The sequence below is a fragment of the Pipra filicauda genome, unplaced genomic scaffold (genome assembly GCF_003945595.2).
Source record: "Pipra filicauda isolate LSUMZ 115617 unplaced genomic scaffold, ASM394559v2 scaffold411_size619879_pilon, whole genome shotgun sequence".
In the NCBI taxonomy this organism is placed as follows: domain Eukaryota; kingdom Metazoa; phylum Chordata; class Aves; order Passeriformes; family Pipridae; genus Pipra; species Pipra filicauda.
Genome location: NW_024104545.1, coordinates 366,811 through 387,038, shown reverse-complemented (window position 1 = coordinate 387,038; position 20,228 = coordinate 366,811). Strand labels below are relative to the sequence as shown.

General features: G+C 35.9%; 1 long non-coding RNA gene across 1 annotated transcript in view; it reads left to right on the top strand.

The window, feature by feature from the left end:
• The first annotated feature begins 273 nt into the window (after positions 1-273).
• LOC120324067 overlaps positions 274-20,228 on the top strand; it is a 73,155-nt gene continuing 53,200 nt past the window's right edge. Inside the window, exons 1-2 of the long non-coding RNA XR_005565066.1 lie at positions 274-310; positions 2,788-2,839. This is a non-coding gene — a long non-coding RNA (uncharacterized LOC120324067). The remainder of the gene's footprint in view (positions 311-2,787; positions 2,840-20,228) is intronic.

Here is a 20,228-nt window from a genome sequence, read left to right as displayed (position 1 = left end):
TACATTGGTTAAGATTGCTTTGAAAAAAGTTTGGTTGGTTCATTCATCCCTTTGCTCATTCAATGACTGAAAAAACTATTTCCCTTGAAATGATGGGCATGTGATAATCTAATGAGGAAAGTAATGTACTTCCATTTTGGTTTCTCATTAAAATAGTAGAAATAGAAGGGATGGAGGAAAAAAATAAATTTAAGTCTATGTTTCATTTTGGTTTGTGAGCATTGGGAAAAAATCCATTTAAAATTTAATTTTCCCTTTTTTCTCCTTCCTTTTAGGCCTTGAAGGAAATGCTTACCTTTCCAGCCAGCAGGTAAGAAATAAATATTCATACAGAATTGAGGAGGCAATATAATAGGTCTGTAACAGCAGTTGTCTCCATCTGTTGCATTTTGCTCATTTTACATTGTAATTTTCCTTTAGTATGGAGTTGCTGTACTTTTGCTTTCTGATCACACACCTTTGCTCTGGATAGCATCTTGGATAGGAAGACAGATACAGCTTGTGATGGAGATAAAATCCTGTCTATGCTTCCTTTTTGAGCCCTGATAGCAATTCCTGAGAATTTACTAGTTACTTTAATGCCAGTTTTTAGTCAGCCAAACTTGCAAACAGACTAAGGAGAAAAAAAAAAAGATACAGTGTAGTAATATTAAATGTTATTAAGACAACAAAATCAAGAGAATATTGAGACTTATCAAACTAATAAAGTGATTTTTATTGAGCTCTGTAGTTCATTTTCTATACAGATTCTAAGTAGAAATAAGGAGATCCTATGGCCTACCAGCAATACCCTGTGTTGTTTTAATAGTTCTCTAAGGTTCACTGAAAACAGGAAAGCCAGAGAAGATCATGGGGTTAAACTGCAAGTTTTCCTTTCATTCTCAAAGTTACCAAGTGAATGCTTCTCATAAATTTCTGTGTTACTCTGTTAAATATATTGGATGAATAACCATTTTTTCCCTGCAAATCTTTGAAGTATGAGAAGTAGAGATAATTTTAAAACTGTTTTCTCATACCAGTGAATGGTATGAGGTATGTCATGTGAGGAGTGCTGGCAGACTTCATGTATTAAATCTGACCTATCAGTGAGTTATTTGCTGGGAATTTATTGTAAGGAAAAATGAATACAAGGGAAACCAACCAGTAATATTTTCAAGGAGAATCATGATTTCTAGGATTCACAGGAGAATTGTGATTTAAAATTCTTACCTGTGGGAAGTTGCCACTTCTTTGTGTGTGTGATTTACCTTGACATTTTCTCAGATCTGCGCTTGTTACTCGTCCTAAAATCCCAAAATGGCAAATAATATTTTTAAGCAATTTTTCTGTTAGAAAGATGAAAGAGGAAACCTTTCTACATGACACAGATTAGGGATAGGAATGCTAAATAACTCTACAGCCCTTCAAAGTTCAGTCTTTGAGCTTTCTTTGCCAATAAAAGGCATTTTGCTGGTATTCTCAGTAAAGCCGCCCAAAAATTATATCGATGCAGATATAAATTATCACTATTAATGCTTTAATCCTCTATCAGAACTCAACTTTCATAATCTGCAGGTGGAATAGCACCATAGGAAAAATTGCAGATTAGAGTTATGACTGGAAATTTAAGCTTTGAAGTAAGAGGTTGTTGGCAGATACACTGAGCTTCAAAGGTACTGTGCTCAGTGCTGGGAAGCTGGCAGCTGAGATTTCAGTGAAATATTTGGAGAAAATAATATCAAATAATATGATCTCTATATACTTTTACAACACAAGCACAAATAAAAGATTATTCTCTGATATTACAGTGTGAAATATAGAAGGTAAAGCTGAATACAATATTCTGGCAAGTAAACAGGCAGAGGAGACAATCTTACCTGAAACCAATGTATCAGAAGGCTCATGTGATGTTTCAAACCTGTAGAATTTGGAGAGATCAAGGTTCTCCAGGCACATTCCTGTGCTTTCCTACAGTACCAAAATCTAACAGAAAAAAGAGCTACAGCAAGTAACATCTAGAAGTATTTAAATATATTATTGCCTTATGGGTACATCTGTGTTAATGATTAAGAATGACAAAAACACTTGAAGGAGAAATATTCAGAAAGATACTTTCTGTTCAAAGCTTAAAATTAGTAATATTGTTTCACACTAGAGTTTGGGAACTCCGAGTTTCACTCTAAATGGCGCTGTGGTTGTGCTCTGTAGTTCTCTGGGAACTCAAGGAATGGTAAACAGAACTCTTATTCACCAGTCTGCAGATAGGGTTGGCAAGTGTCTGGTAAGGTCTACTTGCTGACACCTCATCAGCCTAATTACAGGAGGTCAGAGCAGGGACAGCATAAATTGATAATTATTTACATACAACGTTGCAGGATAATTGCTTGGGTTACACTGTCTGTCAAGGTAAGTGTTGGAAGTGCTTGAATGGCAGTGAATATTCTCAAGCATACATTTTTTTCCCTCTTAAGGATCTGATTCAAAGCACATTAAGGTCAGGGACCGATGAATTTCAGTAGGTTTGGTATCAGGGTCTGAAAAGTGCAGAGTGCCTGAATTTATCTTTCTTTTTTTGGGGGAAGTGCACAGCACACCATAAGCAGGTTATCTCTGATATGGCCCTCACGAGAGGGGCAGTGTGTTTGCTCTGCAATTCCCTTGTTTCTTTAAACTGCTCTATGCATTTCCACATGCATTATATCCATTAATTTGTTTATTATTTCACAAATGAAGCATTGCCTTCTCTACAAGGATTGCCATTTGCAGAGAATCTTTCTTCTCAATGTATTTCTCTTCTATTTCCTTAAGCACCACTCTTACCTGCTGTGTTGGACCCAGACCAGCGCCTCACATCACAAAGGTAAATTAATGCATTGAAAATGCAGAATGTCTCTTCCCTACATTCTTAAAATCATGGAGAATTTTTATGATCATTGCTTTAAAGCTGAAGAATGTGCATTGGTTTGGGTTTTTTTCCTCACTAAACCACTTATAAAGATGGAGTTTAATGTTTGCTTGACAGTGCTTCTGGAGACAGACAGGATGTGGGCTTGTACAGATTCAGAATATTTTGAGCAATTGAATCCACTTTGGCTTTAGATAAAGGTATGTAATGTAATGAATTTGGTAGTGTTCATTCTTATTTTTAATTTAAATTAATATTTCTGAGTTAAATGTAAGTTACATAAAAAATGTTCAGCTGTAACCTCTACCATTTAGAAGATAGGAATGAAAAACCTGACCTATAACAGAGATTCCTTCTGCAAGCAAACTGCAAAGAAAAATCATGTCAGTTTGATGTAACCTGCACAGTTGTCATCTGAACATTCCAAAGTAATCACACTTTTAACTGTTCCTGAGCTGTAGCACTGAAATCCAAAAAACTGGGATGCAGGTAGGTGTAGGTATTTCGCAGGATATTTGGAAATACCTTATTCTCATGCTCTTAAATGAAGAATGTATTTAATGACAGAATGAGTTTTACTCTGAAAAAAAATTAAAATATTTACTGAAATAGAGTTTGCTACTGAAAAAACATTCTTTTCTTGATAAATACATAGCTGTCTTCTTACCAGCACACAAGAGAGCACTCAGGGCATTCCTCTAAGCTATTAGTGACTTCATTGAAATGGACACTGAAAAGACTCCTGGTTTAGCTCCTGTAAATAATGTTTTTAGTAAGAGTAGGGAGACAGGTGAAACTGGAATAATTACAAGAAAAGCTATTTATTAGCATTCATGTTATAAATTGTTGTCTCATACACAAATATGTGCATGACATATTTGAGAACAGTGTTTTCTTTCTTTGGAAAATCCAAATGCAAATGTGAAAGAGGAAAGAAAGCATTCTAATTCTCTTTATTTGCCTCTACTGACAAAGCTTAGTTCTTGATGATCTGAGCAGTTTTACAGTTAAGAATTGGTCTCCAATATTAGTAAATTCAAGGAGATTCAGATTTGCCAGCTGGCACGTTCTGAAAAATTGGGTCATATAATAGCATGGTGCAAATCCTCAAACCACCTCAGTATAAAGTTGTGACAGATGCTACCTCTTCTCTCACTCTAACACCAAACATCTCATGGCAAGCACTGTGTGAAACAGAGAACTTTCCCTGGGTTAGTCTGATCTGTGTTTATCTCTAATGGTAGCTGCTAAAGTGCCTTGGCTAAATAAAGCCTTGGTGTAAGTCAAAATGGATCCAGAGCTGATCTTCTGTTCTTTCGGATGTACTTTTCATGTGTTTGCTGTTTTAATGTCTCAGTCCTTGTAGAGAATTTTTTAAGGAACAGAATTTTTACAAAGCAGTTCATTGTTTTTCTTCTTCTTCTTCTTCCTGGCATGAAATATTCTTAAATTAGACCCATTAAAAATCTACTGTGTTACTGAGAGCGCACATGCTGGAATTCTTTTCCCCCACTAATGTGAAGTGGGAGAAGCAGGAGTATCATTATATTAATGGATTGTGGGAAATATCCTCAACTACCCCCCAGTTTACAAAGCAAAATGTAACTGTGTACAAAACCATAATAAAAGCAATCTGGCTGCAGAAGGCTGTAATAAAAGGATGATAAGTGAAATCCAGCTGCATATCACCATGACAAGTAGTTCCTAACTGAATTCACTGATCCAAACTCTGCTCTCCTTTGTAAGACAAACAAGACATTGAAGCTGCCTTGAAGGCTCTGACGATGTGCTGGTGGTAGAATTTCTCTCAGGAGTAGGGACTTCTAAAGTGTGAGACTTATATGAGTCAAAACCATGCTTGTGCTGGAAATTCTAGGATCTACAAGAATTTCCCTCCTAAATCCACATATTAAATCCTGCTGTTAAAAAAGAAAAAAATGTTTATTGGCAAGCCGGTACTGTCTTCCTTCCAACTGTTCTTTAAAACATTTTTATTATACCTAAAAGGTCAGAGAACTTTGACATACTTACCTGTTTCACGGTGTACAGTGAGTTGTATGCATTGAAAGATGCAAGATTGTCATTAGTACTATGACTCATGCTGTGAAAATACATTCTAAGTGACAAACATCGATAAAACAATATTGGATTGGAGTGCTGATAATTTTATAGTTTTAATTTTTTTCTATGAGGAAGCAGATAAGAGGAAGTTTTGTGAAATGTATGTGAATCATCAACCAGCACAGGAACAATTAGGTCTTATAGGATTAATTCTGTTATAAGGCCCATTTTCTCTCTCTTGTTTATCTGTCTGCATGCCTGAATGAAAGTAATAGTGAGAAGGGTTACAGAAGGCAGTTACCTAGACATTTTTAAAATCTTAAGGAGTTAAATCAAGGGAGATTAGCTGGATGTAGGGAATAAGTTCCAGGATGACTCCCCTTATGCAAGACATCCTAATGAAGTATTGTTTCATAATCAAGTGATGACAGAAAGGATTGGTTTCGCCCAATGTAAACCAAATGTATTTTAAAGCATACAGTTATTTTACAAAAGTTTAGGTATTGCCTGCTTCGTTTTCTCTTTTCAAAGTAAAGGGAAAATTGCTGTGCTGCATCACAGTAATTCTTGTCATTGAACTAATTATTACAGTGGTAGTGTAGCAATAGTCACTGTTTGAGCAATTTCTGGCCAATTTATCAATATCAGAGTCTTAATAGTTTGATTAAAACCAGAGGCATATGTCAAGTGGGACCCTAATTTTCTTCCTTGATGATAATAGACATTTGCCAAAATGGCTCAATATCAGATTTTTTTATTGGCAGGTTGAAAACGTGTCATAACGAGGCACGAAGCCAGAGACTCCGAATGAGCTGGCAGAATGACAAAAACCAGAATTATATTTAAAGCAAAGAGAATAAAGCTTCTTTTGGATGAAAGATCAAAATTGTTTCTGGCATAAAAAATACCTGTTGCCAAGGAGGTGTAAATCCTGATCTCTGCTCTTACTGTCTCCAAGGGCAGTCATATCTAAGACTGAAACAAATTGGCTTATGGATTTGGATAATACAATAATGCAGATATAAATACAACAGGCCCCACCAAAGCATCTTTGGGTTCTCCATTCTCCCATTCCCAACTTCCAAGGCATAATGGTTTTATCTGGCCCTTGACTTTACATCTTGGAGGATAATGAAGATGCAATGTTCTGGCTTGCCAGTCATTCCTTGGTCTTGGTTCAAACCTGAGAGAACAGGGAGGGTGGTGGGAAGGCAATGATCATCCACTTCCTTGTAACTGTTACCTTGTGATTTGAAAGCAGACACAATCTTGCCTGTCAAAGAATCCTTTTATCAGGCACAGGCAAGCTGAACATGTATTGCCCTCTAAAAACAGATATGTGCCTTTATATTGTTTTATACAGACAACAATAATGTCAACATAACATAAAGCAAACTAATATGACACAGTCATTTCTAAAGACAAGACATCTTTGGGGTCAAAATACTGAAATTCAAGGAGAAAAAGATGAGAGTTTGCATACTGGTGAAGACTTTGATTTTGATTTCAACAGCAAGTGCAATGAACAAGTCCAAAAAAAGTTTTTGTCTTGAAATATGCAGTTAATCCAGTTCCTCACCTCTGTTTCCCAGTCACAGCCTTTCCCAATTAGATTTCTATTTCAGTACTGTTTCTATAGCAAGGAACTTGCATAAAAGAGAAGGAGTGGGAGATTTTCAAAGTACCCATGCTAATTAGGTGTCCGGCTCTCATTGATTTTGAATGGGAGCTGGGTCCTTCAGAACTCTTTATGCCTTTGAAAATGTCTCCTGTAATCTCTCCCCACTCTCTTTGTGCAGCCTCTGGCGTTCAAAGGCTTCCAGCCCAAAGAAGAGACAGCACATGATGCCTGGTCTCCATTACCCTTCCTGTCAGAACTAATATGTACAGCTGGAAGGTTTCAAAAGGATAGCCTATATGTTGTTGACAGAAAGGAACTTTAGGGCTGTTAATATTTTACACATTAACTCCTTACCTGCTACAATGTCTGCTTCTGTGTGACTTTAAAGGTTTCAGCAGATCTGAAATAGGTTTGTCCTTGAAGGACTGTAGCATCACTACTGATTTATAGTAGTGATAAATCATCTTCAGAAATATAACACTAAGTCAGAATCACAGATCTGAATGATTTCACTATTTTCTGAAACTACGACTCAATTATAAGGCCAGATAAACTGGGGATTAACTATTCCATGTACCATGCTCAAATGTTCAAGATTAAATGTCATATATTTAAATGCACAGGTATGTATTACATCCCTTTTGATAATCTATTTTACTGGCCAGTAGTTAACAATTATTTCCCCAAGATTTTAAGTATTCTCCTAGTGGTTCTGAAAATCTGCCCAAATAACCTAAAAAGAAGTACTGAGTCCTTTCAGAAAGCTTTTTCTAGGAAAGGATTTTGTTTATTTTAATAGCTCAAGTGAAGTACAGCACAGTGAGTGTTCACTGGATGCAGCAAAGCAAAGCTTGTTCACCTCTGACTCTTAACTGTGAGGGATATCTTGACTTATGGGATAAGGAGAGGGAGAGAGACAGAGGGGGAGTAGAGAGAAGAGAGAGGATTCTGTTCTGCAGATACCTGTAATAAGAGGTACACACCCTTAATCCTGTGTGTCCTAATAAGGGCACATCTTGCAATAAAATACAAATTATGAGTCTAAATGTAATTCCACACCATTGGAAATGTCACAGGAGTGCTTCTCATTTTGTGCAGGTGAAGTTCCTGTAAAATTTAGAAGGCAAGAAAGACTCCTAGTTAGGCTCTAAAAACAAGTAGAAGTTCTGATTAAAGCCTGGTTGAATGCCTTGCTGAACAAAATGTAATCACAGAGTACATCATGTGCAATCAAATTAGAAAGGACCTTGTTCTCCTATCTGTTCACCCATCTATGGTGAAGTAATTGCTTCTTCAGAATGAAATGTTAATAATGGCCCTTTAGACGTCGAATGCAACTAAAATGTTACATACCAAATAAAACCCTTTGGTTGCAGCATTCTATATTTTCAGCTGCTTGGAACAACTCAGATTGAAGTCTCTGGTTTTATGTCACAAGGATGGCCTAAACCATATGTGATGATGGGATAATCTCAGAAAGTTGGCAGCAGTTGTAGTGCTTCTAATTTTGGTCACACCAAGTTAAAATAAAGCTGATAAAATTAATTAAATCTAATAAAAATATTAAGAGGTAGGTAAAACTCAAAAAAACCCTGTGAACAGCACAGTGACAAACATTAATCAAGACTCTGATTACTTTTACAAGTGTTCAGTGCACACATTTAACCTGTGCTGAAACTGTAAATAAGTATTACAGTACTACTCCTATTGAAACTCTTGAGAAACAACCTCAAAGTCGTGGTTTAACATTCAGAAAAATTAACAAAAAGAACTACTCTTATTCATCCAAATCATAAAAGCAAAGCTAAATTTGGGATATTAAAGAGTACTTTTGCTGTGCTTCAGTTCTTTCAGTATTTAAACAAGTTTCCAACATTTACTCAGAGATAAATTTATATATTTAAAAAACCCTGTTTTATGGAATACTACATGTTTCATTAGATGGATTATGGAAAAATATAGCCTTTTATTAGAACATAATCATTAGTGCTGCAGAGGTTCTATGAAAATAAGCTGTTTCTAGGATTGTTAGGTGTTAACCTACCTTTTTATTAAATCAGTGGTCAGAATGAAAATCTATCTTAAATCATTCATCTCATGGTTCGTTGGCAGTCACAATGTCTTTTATTTGATCTTTAAGCAAGCAGTGAGGATTTAAAGAAATTTCTGTTAATATGAATGAAAAAAGACTCTCTGATTTTTAATTGATAGTAGTTCTTGAAATTTTAAGGATATATTTCTCTTTTTCACCATGGTGATTGCCTAGCTACAGCTGTATTTTCTGAGCTTCCAAAGACATAAAAAGAATGAAAGCCTTACCTATGTCCATAGGTTTTTTTAGATAAATAATTTTAATTTTTTTTTTTATATTTGCAATTCACCTAAGCTCCATCAGAGAGCATGAAAAGATGTGGCACTGCCACCTTTGTGACTGTGAGACAATCACTGTTCCTGCAATGTTTCAGCTAACCTGCAACGCCTGCCCTGAAATAAAGTAAACACAATTGCCTGAGGCCTATGCAAGAGGCCTGGATTTGTCTTTTGTCCTAAATTTTCCAAAATAAATTGAATGAAAGCTCAGTGATCACTGACACTACAGCCATCAACAGTACATGGTGTCCCAGGCCAGAGTTCAGGGAAGGGGAGGAAAACAAGGAGCCTTTTTCAAGGATTTTTTTAGGACATTTTTGGTTTTACTTGCATCAAAGGTTGCCCTCAAGCCTACAGGAAAGTATTTCATTACTGCCTCGTAACATTTTATGGTTTTTAGAAAATATTGCCTCTGTGTTGGACCCAACATTAGGAAAAGTATAATTTCCATTTTTGGTTCTGCATCATTTCATCTTCCTGAGGTAAGGAAATCGGGAGCTTCCTTGCAGCCATTTGTAGGTATATTACACAGATTTCTTCCAGGAAAGCAACTGCTGAATTAATTTGTTTTAAAGCAAGCTGAGATTTAATCTCACCCAACTATGACTAATACAAAGATCACAATACAGATAATTTTCTAGATCTGCACTTAGACTTTCTTTCCCTTTTGACAACAGAGTGGACCTTGGACAACTCTGCCTGTAGTTTCTGCTCTTCAGCCAGGTCCAAGCAAGGAATCCAAATTCAAGAGGAGGGTTCAGGGTAGCATAATGGCCTGTTTCTACTTGGACTTTCAGGAGATGGAATGTTTCAGTCATGGGATACCTGGAACAATCTTGATAGCTTTAAGATTTAAAATTAAAAGGGGTGCTTTCAGGCATATTGTTTTTGAAGCTGTAAGCAATAGCATATTATTGTTCACAGGATTTTATTCATTCAAATGCATTCTAGCAGTAGACTTTAAAAGGATGTGCTGATCAAAATCATGAGGGTTTTAGTTTTGAAATTTAATTCAAAGTCATTGAATACTAATGAAAAAATACACAAAATCCCAGCATTTAAATAATAAGACTTTCATCTAAAAGTGCTAATTCGTATGAATTCTCACCCCGTATCTCATGCCAGAAGTTTTGAGCAAAGTAAATCCTCGCTAGTCCTGTGCCTTCTTAGTGACTTTTGATAATAAATAAATACCTTTTTTTCTAAAATGGTTTTGTCCAAGCAAAAAAAATGAATGGGTGAAAAATCACCTCTAGGTTTGTGGGTAGAATTTTAAGTTGTTTGTTTGCAGATTTTTATTTTTTGTTTAATTGAAGGGATTATTGTTTAATCTGAAAATTATCAATTACTAATTTCACTGCAAGAAAATAATTTGCATGTTTTATACCCACCTAAGCCACTGGCACATAGGACAACAAAGGTCTCACAAGTGTACACATTTCACTGACATGCACATGTGCCATTCTTCAAGGGGAAAAATTCATATAAGAACACTTTTCAAATACAGGGAACTTTTGCTTCTTTAAACTATTAAATCAAAAATAAGCTTAACATTAAGAAAAAAAAAAGAACTACCAAGAAAGCTCCAAACTTCTATTATTCTGATATTTTGAGGATACTGATTTGTCTCATTTATTTAGAACAAGAAACAGTTTAGAATGTGATAGTTTTGAGTTTGCTCTACTTAAGAATTCTTCAGAACCCAGAGTGGGCAGTGGGGATAAGAAAGGTAGGAGGTGAAGATGACAGGGCAGTATCACCAATTCAATTTAATCTTAAATTCCAAAAAGCTTTTCAAAATCAAATCGAATATAAAGGGGGAAAATTAGCATAAGAATCACCAGCAATAAAAGTAAAGAGAAAGAATAAAATAATTGCTTTTCACCGAAGTTTAAAGCAAAGCAATAACAGAGAAAATACTGCAGCTTAGAAAATGATTTGCCATTGGGATGATTCATTTCTAGCCTATAATAGGTTTTATTTCCCTGCTTTGCAGTAATGCATTCATTACATGCCCAATTTTGAGCAAAGTTAGCCACAGAATCCTTTATAAATATACAACAGTCACTCTTCGGCTCATCTTCAATGCTCCAATGCATGACAACTCAGATGGTAGCAGCGTAGCACGACAATAAAAGGTGCACAATAGTTGTCTAGTACTTTATTATTAGCTGAAAGAACAGGCTAAAATGACAGGAGTTGATTGTATAATTCATTAGTCCAGCTTCTGGCCCTTTTGGAGTCAGCATTCAGATGGTGTTCAGTGTCAAAAGCGGGTGTTTTTCAAATGCATGCCCCGTGGAAGGGTTCGTGTTGGACTAGAGCCGCCAATCTGGTGGAGGCCTTGGTGTTTTGGTGCATGTCCCGTGCTGGCAGTCCAAATGTGTCCCATCGACACATCCAGAGGGATAACTGGAAAGACCATTCCAATGTAGTAATGCTTTTACAACGTTCCTGATGTCACATACACAGTGGGGGAAAGCTGTATCCAGTTCAGGCAATGAAATAATGTCATAGGAAGCTGAGCTTGGCTCTAGTTAAACCCAGCAGCAATTCACTGCCTTAAATTCTTACCCATTTAGTGGTTACTGTCAGTACATTAATTTTTAGAAGAGCAAAGTTTTCCAAACCTTTTTTCCAAGGGTAAAATCCTGAAGAGAGATCCTATTTAACTAACTCTTAAACTCAAGGATTTTTGTGAATTTTCAATAGTAAACACATCTAGTATCCTTAAAGTCCATGGATATGGGTTTGATAACCTATAGAAAGGAAGGTCGTGGCTTTTAAGTTCAGGTTCCCAGGACAGACAGTCAGCAATCACTCCAAGAAGTTTTCAAAGGCCCCTCTGTCTCACTCTGCTGACTATGAAACTTGCACATTTATTTTAATCCCACCATTCTTTAGAGACCTTAAAATTTGGGTGAAATCTGTGTGCATTTGTAAGCACATCCAAAACACCACATTTTGGCAGGTGAGTGCGTCATGATCACTCAGTTCCAAGAAGCTTTTAAAGAAACATTTGAAATGAAACTTTTGTTTTAGAAAGCTTTTAAAGCACCTGCTTTTTTACAGGTTATCAGCTGTGTGTTTTATGGGTACCAACCTGTAAATATGAGGAAAGCAATAATGTGAGGAAACAGGTAACAATCTACTTGTCTTGAAATGCCATTGTCAAAATAAAACAGATGTATTTTCAACTCTAGGATACAGCAGTGGCAAAAACATAACACTGCTGAAGTCAATGGTAGAAATGTCCCTGAGTTCAGTAGCACTGAGATTTCATCTCAGAGCTTCTAATTTTAATGACTTTACATATTCATTTGCTACCCTAAAATGCTACATTAAGAAAGACAAGCATTTAGTTATTCTGACGTGCAGACCAGGAGAGCAGGCCATCTGGCATCCAACAAAATGTTATGATTACTGGAGACTTGTTTCCAAAATATGACTTGCTGAATTGGTATTTTCATTTCAGCAAAAACAAACAGGTTAAGAGCTTTCTCTTTGAAGTTTATTTTATTTCTGTACAATACAACAGATGGAAGTGGCGTTCACCCCACTAAGCAGGGGGATTGAGCCTTCCTGTGAGAAGTCTACCAGTTGAAGTTCACAGCTTCATCAAGAACATATTCTAACTTCTGGTATCATTTCTTGAACAACTTAGAGCTTTGTGCATTGTGTTTTGTCTGGGAAACACTCCAAGTTTCGGAGACCTGCTCTCCACTAATTTAGAGTGGATGGCATTTGAAAAGTAAAATGTCTTTCTAATAAGAGGCTGCAAAGTCATAGCAAATAAATGCAGTCAACAGTGCACAAAATGACACATCTGTGGCCAAGAACACCTTTGTGGAAAGGCACTGGCTCTTAATTAGTTGCCTGGGAATCTCTGCTGCTATTTGACAAAGTCTTCTTGCTGCAGTTTGGCTACAAAATGGAATTGGTTTTAACCTCATTTATTGAAATAAAGAAAAAAAGAGATGCTATTTACCCCATCAGTTGCAAAAAAGCCACTGACTCACCTGCAGCCATGTTAGGTTCCTGATCCAGGCATCTAGTCTAAAATGAAATCAAATAACAGAACACAAAGGGCAGTGGCATTAGGTCCAGCTTTGATTCCTTCCTTTAATTCCACTTCAGTTGGAAATCATATGTATTAAAGGCCATAATTCATTTTTTCTCAGCAGTCAACAAATTCACATAAATAAAATCTCTATTTCCCATAGTTCTAAGATGTTAAATCCACATAAATAAAATCTGTATCTCCCATAGTTCTAAGCTGTTAAAAATGACTGGACCAGTTATTAACTGTTAATGTTCTTCCCAGCAGTGGACAGCACTTCACATTCTAATGAGCATGCCATGAAAAGAGCAAACGTGGTACATTTTTGGACTGGGTGCCTAGATTCAAGACATTATGAGAGATGGTTACAATAATATTTTGCTCTATATTTATAGAATAAGTAAATGTACAGAGAAAGAGCAATAAAAAAAGGAACAAAACTGAATAATTGTGCTGCATTCTAATAGATGACAGTATTGGGTATACAGTTACAAGAGTCATTTTTCTGAGGCGTGAAATGCTGAAGATACTAATTTAAGAGGTTAAGCTATAAAAGTTTAAAAGCAGAGTGATATTAAGAAATGGAAAAAATAGGCTAACTACTGCAAATACCATTATAGCTGTATATATTTGGCTGTAGAATGCTATTGCCAGGAAAAGTATAACCTCTGCACTCAAGTCCAAGAAAACACTTTAAATAAAAAGTACCACAGCAATAGAACCAAAAGTCATGCAGCTCTAGGTGAGCTGATAAATACCACTGATTTTTATGCTTATGAGAACTGCAGAATGGGAGTATATGTGGGGCATGTAATTTCAGTTTATTGCAATTTCATTTCTCCATCCCTAAACTGGGGATAAAAGTAATGTTTAAACACATTCACAAAGGGCTGTAAATGCAATTTAGGCAGGTAAAGGCAGCTCTGCAGTATAGGTAGAAAACCCCACAACTTAGATCAAAGATGCCAAAAATGCTTTCAGTCTTGTCTAACCCATTGGGACTTTCAGATTTGTGTTCCCTGAAGACAAAATCTGAGAAACTGAAGTATTTTCACCACCTGAAGTTTGAAGAAGAAGGTGGGCTTTGCACTCAGCTTCTCCAACAGTCTATGTATTGTGGTTGTATCAAGTCCAACTAAATCAACAGATGTTAATTTAGACTGGAGGGACTAATATAATGCAGATTAATGTTTGTCAGTCAAATCGATAAAGATAACATGACTACACTTCACATGAAATTATTTCTCCAATAAGTAGTTAATTTGCATGTAGACAATGATTATTGTTAGTTAATTAAGTGCCACGTGATTGTTCAAAGTGCATTGACACTTGTGAAGTAGGTAAGTCATAAACAGCATAGTCATGGAAGCATAATTTGAGACACATTTGTTTGGACTTGCTGGTATTGGAATATTCCTGGAAATGGGACATACGTGGGCAGTTATTTTCTGGCTGTAGTACTAATGTGGTAGCAGGACTGCTTTCCTTTACAACTAAGAAAGGAATCTGCAGTGTGTGGTTTAAGTTACTATTGTGTTTCCTGATCTAGGATCTAGATCTAGTGACACAGAGTGGGCATCTTATTACTTCATTATTTTTGGCAAAACAGAAGCAACTGCTGACAAAAGGCATTTCTCCATATGCTCTTGGTAGTACAGGTGATTTCTTCTTTTCCTTTGTGGCTAGAGAATTTTACATTGACAGCTGATCTTGTTTTGGTTTGGTTTGGTTTCTGATGTTGATCTTTACTGATTCTTCCCTACAGTGTATCCTTGAATTTGAACGAACAGACAGTTTATTGTGGAGGAGGAGGAAGGATGTTTGTAGAGGATAAACAGGAGTGGAATTAGAAGGCTTAATGGCCTTTAAATTCTGTCATAGCAGTTTAATTTCTTATCGTAGACTTTATTTATTATCCTGGCATCACCTGTCATCCTGATGAGGGTAATGATTAAAGTGTGGTGTAGAGCATGATACATATGGACTTCCTCTAAACTAAAAATAGGCTCCCTTTAGCTCAGTGGCTTTTCAGTAGGTTTTTCATTTTTCTTTGATGACTTCACGCTGGTTTCCATTTTAACTTAAGAAATAGTTCAGCAACTGGGAGTACACAAATTCTGCCAGGGATTTGTAAAGGCATTTAGTGACGTGACTTTTGTAGAAAGAATGCACATCTTCTAAATGTTCTGCGTGTAAAACAGCTATCAGTCAAAAACTTCCATAGGTAACTACAGAAACAAAATTGGAGTCACCTGTTTTATTCAGAAGGAACTACTTGTAATGGTGGAAACTAGAAATATTTTAGCAGAATTGAATACTCTCACAGAGCTGAAAGACTGACTGATGCACTAAATGCTGTGAAACTCAGCTGGAAATTCTTATTTTCACGTTCTGTGACAAACCTGACTGATAAGGAAATCTTGGTTGACTCTTTAGGAAAAGAAAATCGTAGTGTTTTTTTTTCTTTAGGGGCTTATATTATGTCCCCCTTGAAATCTTTATTTATCCGGTATGAAGAAAACACATACATGATTTCTGTTGAAGAACAGATACATAGATGTGTATCTTTCTGGTTGAGTTGGGTTTTTTTCTTTACCAGCACCATTGTTGCAATGCCTGAAAGGAAATTGTAATTAAGTTTTTAATTAATTATTATTACTTCCATGCTATTTCCTATCTGAACACTAGTTTATGGTAGGCAAAGGCGTTCCATTAGTCAGCCCACCCTGCATAATGAGCAGCATTGCTAATAGGACACAACAGACTTCAAAGTTATTCAGTCAGCAGTCTGAACAATGACATTTTACACAAAAATCTAAATAATGAGCATGCAACAAAAGCAATAAGGTGGATTATGGCTTTTTGCTTTTAAGCCACCATGAATGGATAAATGGAAAGGAATTTAATTACGTTTTATAAGTAATACAGAGTGTTCTGCAGATTCCTTAAAAATCAGAATAGGTCAGGGCACCCGGTGCTTTAGAAGAATATGAATTTAAATAATAGATATAACTGCTAAGAATCAGCTTCATTGGAATATGTAACTTTGCATTTGCATTTTTGTGGAAAACATCTGCAAAATATTGCTTATCATAAATTAGAAGGATGTTAAGACCGTATTTGACAAACACCCCAGACTCAGCTTCTAGTACACATTGCTGCAACTTACATTAAAAATATAATATAATATTATAATATAATATAGGCATCAAGACTGTCAGAATTAATTCAAGGAGCATCTGGACACTGCTCTTATTTATACTGTTTAAATTTAGGTAGTCCTTTGAGGAGCACAAAGTTGAACTTGATCCTTATGGGTCCCTCATTATTTGAGATATTCTATGATAATATAACATAAAATAACAAAAAAGCAACTTGGGAAAGAATGATGTGTGACTGAATGTAATTTTTTTACTTGTAGAATTATATTGTTTTTTACTCCTACTACTTGAGAGAAGCATCATTAAAGGACAGTGTTCCAGTTTTATTTAAAACACCATGAAAATCAGTCTCAGAAATGTTGAAACTAATGGCAGTTTTGAGGTAGGTGTTACTGCAAAATAAGAATTTGCAGTAATTGAAAATAGGACCATTTGGAATCTGACTTTGGATGTTTTGGAAGGTGCACATTGCAGGATCATGTTTTTTTTAGAGTATCTCTCATATGTATATGGGAAATAAAAATTACCTCTGACGCAAAATTCTGAAAATATTCAGGTGGAACTTTATAGATCAATCAGTAGTTTATGAGACAGCAATTTTATAATCATGTCAGCAATGAAAAGCTTTGCTGCTGCCCTCTGCTCTTCAGGCAGCTGTGCTAACCTTTTACCTGTCTGAAAGAACACAGGTGCTCTCTAGAAAAAGGCATCAGAATTGTATTGAAAGATATTACTTGGAGCTGCTGGAAAAATGCAATTGTCAAAAAAGCTGAAGCAATAATGGCTACAGGACAACTTAGAATGACTTAGTTATGTCACATTTAAGAGAAATCCATTACATGAGACCAAGAAAAATCTGGGAAGTAAAAACTAATAACTTATCTACCACGTACTCTAGGAATGATATTTTGCTAACTTACCCAGTAGTAAAGCAAAATGTTGGAAATTATCTGCACTCTCAGTAGGAACATTTTTTTATTTCCCATTCTAAATTTCTTATAAAATTCTATTATGCTTTATGGGACCCAAAAAAATGGAATTTTGTATGAAAAATAGCTTGTGGCAGAAACAGAAAAATATAGGCTTTCAGATTTGTGCATTGATCTTGGTACCAACACTAACACCTTGCAGACAGATTTCTAGTAAATGTTTTACACGTCGCTGATTTCACTAAGTCTAATTAAGAAATGTGAGTCATAAATTATATCTAGTTATCACAACTAGACGTATCATTTTCTCCCAGATTTTTGAAGTTAATTCTTTAAAAAGAAAAAATTCTTTTAAAACCTCAAAACTCTGACGTATTTTGACTTTAAATGCAAACCGTGAAGTTTGTTCTGTCCCCAGTTAGGTGAGAAGCAACTCAACCAAAATCAATAAATACATTTCAGTTGTAAGAAACCTGTGCAAGAAGAGACTGGGATTAGGATTTCCAAGTTTATCTGTTAAAAGGGGATTACTACAAAGAGCAGAAAACCTATTGAGCTTCAGAAACTTTTTGCTGCTTATAAATATCTGAGGGTTTAAGTACCACTTCTCACAAAACTCGTTGCTTCTACTGATGAAATGTATTTTTAGCTCAGAAACACATCTGCTCATACTATGAGGTAACTCTAAACTGAACCAAGTCTTAAAAGAATGATCCTATCAGGTTTAATTGTTCAGTAACAACATTAATCACGATTAACTCATTTAACGTTAATTTGGTTGTCATAAAATGCTCTAAATTAATTAGCTTGACCTTAATTTTGAAGGATATCCCATAAGTACCCGGTGTAAAAGCTTGGTTTAGAGCAGAAGGCAGGCTGGGAACATGATTCCTGACTACCAGGTCTGGCCTTTGTACTTGAAAGAGTTTGGAGTATTAAAATGTTTCTCCTGTTTAATCTCAGCCAGTAACATCTGTATTTATGGTCAGAGTTCAAGAGGAAGTAAAAGATTCCATCTCAGCTGGGAGAGATCTGCCCAGATGTTTCTCACAACTTGTAGTCATCTCTGAACTGTCTAAAGCAGATAATCTGATCATTTTAACATCCCAATTCCATTAATTTTACCATTTCAGATATGGAAAAACTGAGGTGTGGAAATAAATGATAGATAAGCCCTTTAAAGTAAATATTTTAGAACATTTTTACTCACCTTCTCAATCCCACATCAACAACTACATTAAACAAGTAAAGCTGTTTTACAGCACTCAGAATTCTAGCAGGATTATCGTTATAGCAGGCTTTTCATTTCTTTTGTTCTGTATTTTTTAATTGAACTTTTCAATAAATATCGATGATCTTGCTAAACAAGGCTTTTAATGCAGAGGTCACTGACTCATTCTAAACTGAGAGATACAGATGAATACTTTAAAAACAATAGTTTTAATGCCAATATTTGATACAAAGTAGCTGATATATTTTATGCTTTTCATACACTAGATTATGCATTCTCCTTACACTGGCATTTCTGATATATTTTCTGAGAATCAATTTTTGTCTTATATAAATGGTTCTCTGGAGGATTTCACAACTACAGGCAGCAGAAATCAAACATAAAACCTACCCTTAGGACAAAAATATTGTCTATTGTTTGCACAAAAAACAAGCAAAATAAACTGCTGTTTGAGTCTGTCCAGAAAAATGTCCTGCTGTTTTGTTAAAAGTGGGACTTACACCTCATGGAATTAGAAAAGACAAGCTGCTCAGGCGATAGAGAGTCGATAAATCACTCCTGTTCTTTACCAAAGGAGTCTGCATGTACACTACATACATTTTAAAATTAAGAAGCAGTAGAAGTGGGGGGAAAAAAGCCCTTATGCTGTGAGGATCATTTGGTAACAAGTACAGATGCATCTCAAAACCACTTGAAAACAAGACATTTCCCTGCTGCCGAGAGACCGAATTTTGAGCTCGGTTGAAACTGTTAAAGCACAACAGTAATTATTCCTGTTCACTCATTACCAACTTATGCCTGGAAATAATAATTGCACTGAACCCAATGACCACATGAGATGAGCAGAGAACATTCAGGAGTTAATAATTCTGTTTAGGTATGTTCCTGATTGCTTTTGGTCTGCAGAGGATACAACTGAATTAAGTAATTTCTAGCTTTTCTCCTATTACCCAGGTAAGTCAATTTGTATAAATTCACCCCAGAGGTTCCCATAGCATATCACTGTAGTATAAATTCAAGTTACACTGATGTAACTAATAAAATTTACTCACCACCTTCCAAGAAACAGGGATTTGAGAGATCCATGGTAGAAGGTACCTTTGTTCTACATAAGGCTTCAAAGAATGCAGTAAAGAAAATTAAATTACTTGACATTATATAGGGCTCATTGCGTTACAAGGCTCATTATATTTTGTCAAAATCCAGGTTTTATTTCTTGGCATCTCTTCAGCCTGTATCAGTACAGACATTCTGCTTCAGTTCTGTTCATCATCATTGCAACCCAGATTTTTTACTGTCACCACATGTGCCATCGTGTTCCTGCTTTACACCTTCCCTTCTGTGGAACCTTCTCATTTCCATTCAGCACTTCAGCTTTCTGCCTTCAGAAAACCTCCCTCTTTCATCTTACCAATGCAAATGCTGCAATTCTTTAATTTAGCTGCTTCCAGGTGATTTTGACCACCATCTCCAGGCCCAAGACCAGAGATGTTCTCGTGCCCCGATGTATAGACGTGTCCTGAAACCAGCTCCTGGGAGGTTTGGCTTCAGCACTGGCACTGGTACTATAATTTAAAACTCTGTGTTATCAGATCCTTCCAACATTTCCTCACATTTAGGTGTTCTCAGTATTTCTCTCTCTTTTTTTTTTTTTCAAGGCAATGTATTTTCCAAGTTAAAAACCAGCTCAGATTTCCCTGATTTTCCCTGCAATCATTTTTGTTAAAATACCAAAAAAAGGGGGCAAGACTATTATGTGCTTCCAAGAAACTTTAAATTCATGTGCAAGAAAGAGACAAAAAACCTGTTTCGGTTTTTTTGATGACTTAATACTTAAAGTGTTTTTTCTGTTTCTGCTGCTGTGCTTACTCCCCTAATACCAAAAATGTGCAAAATTCATGAGTTGCTGCT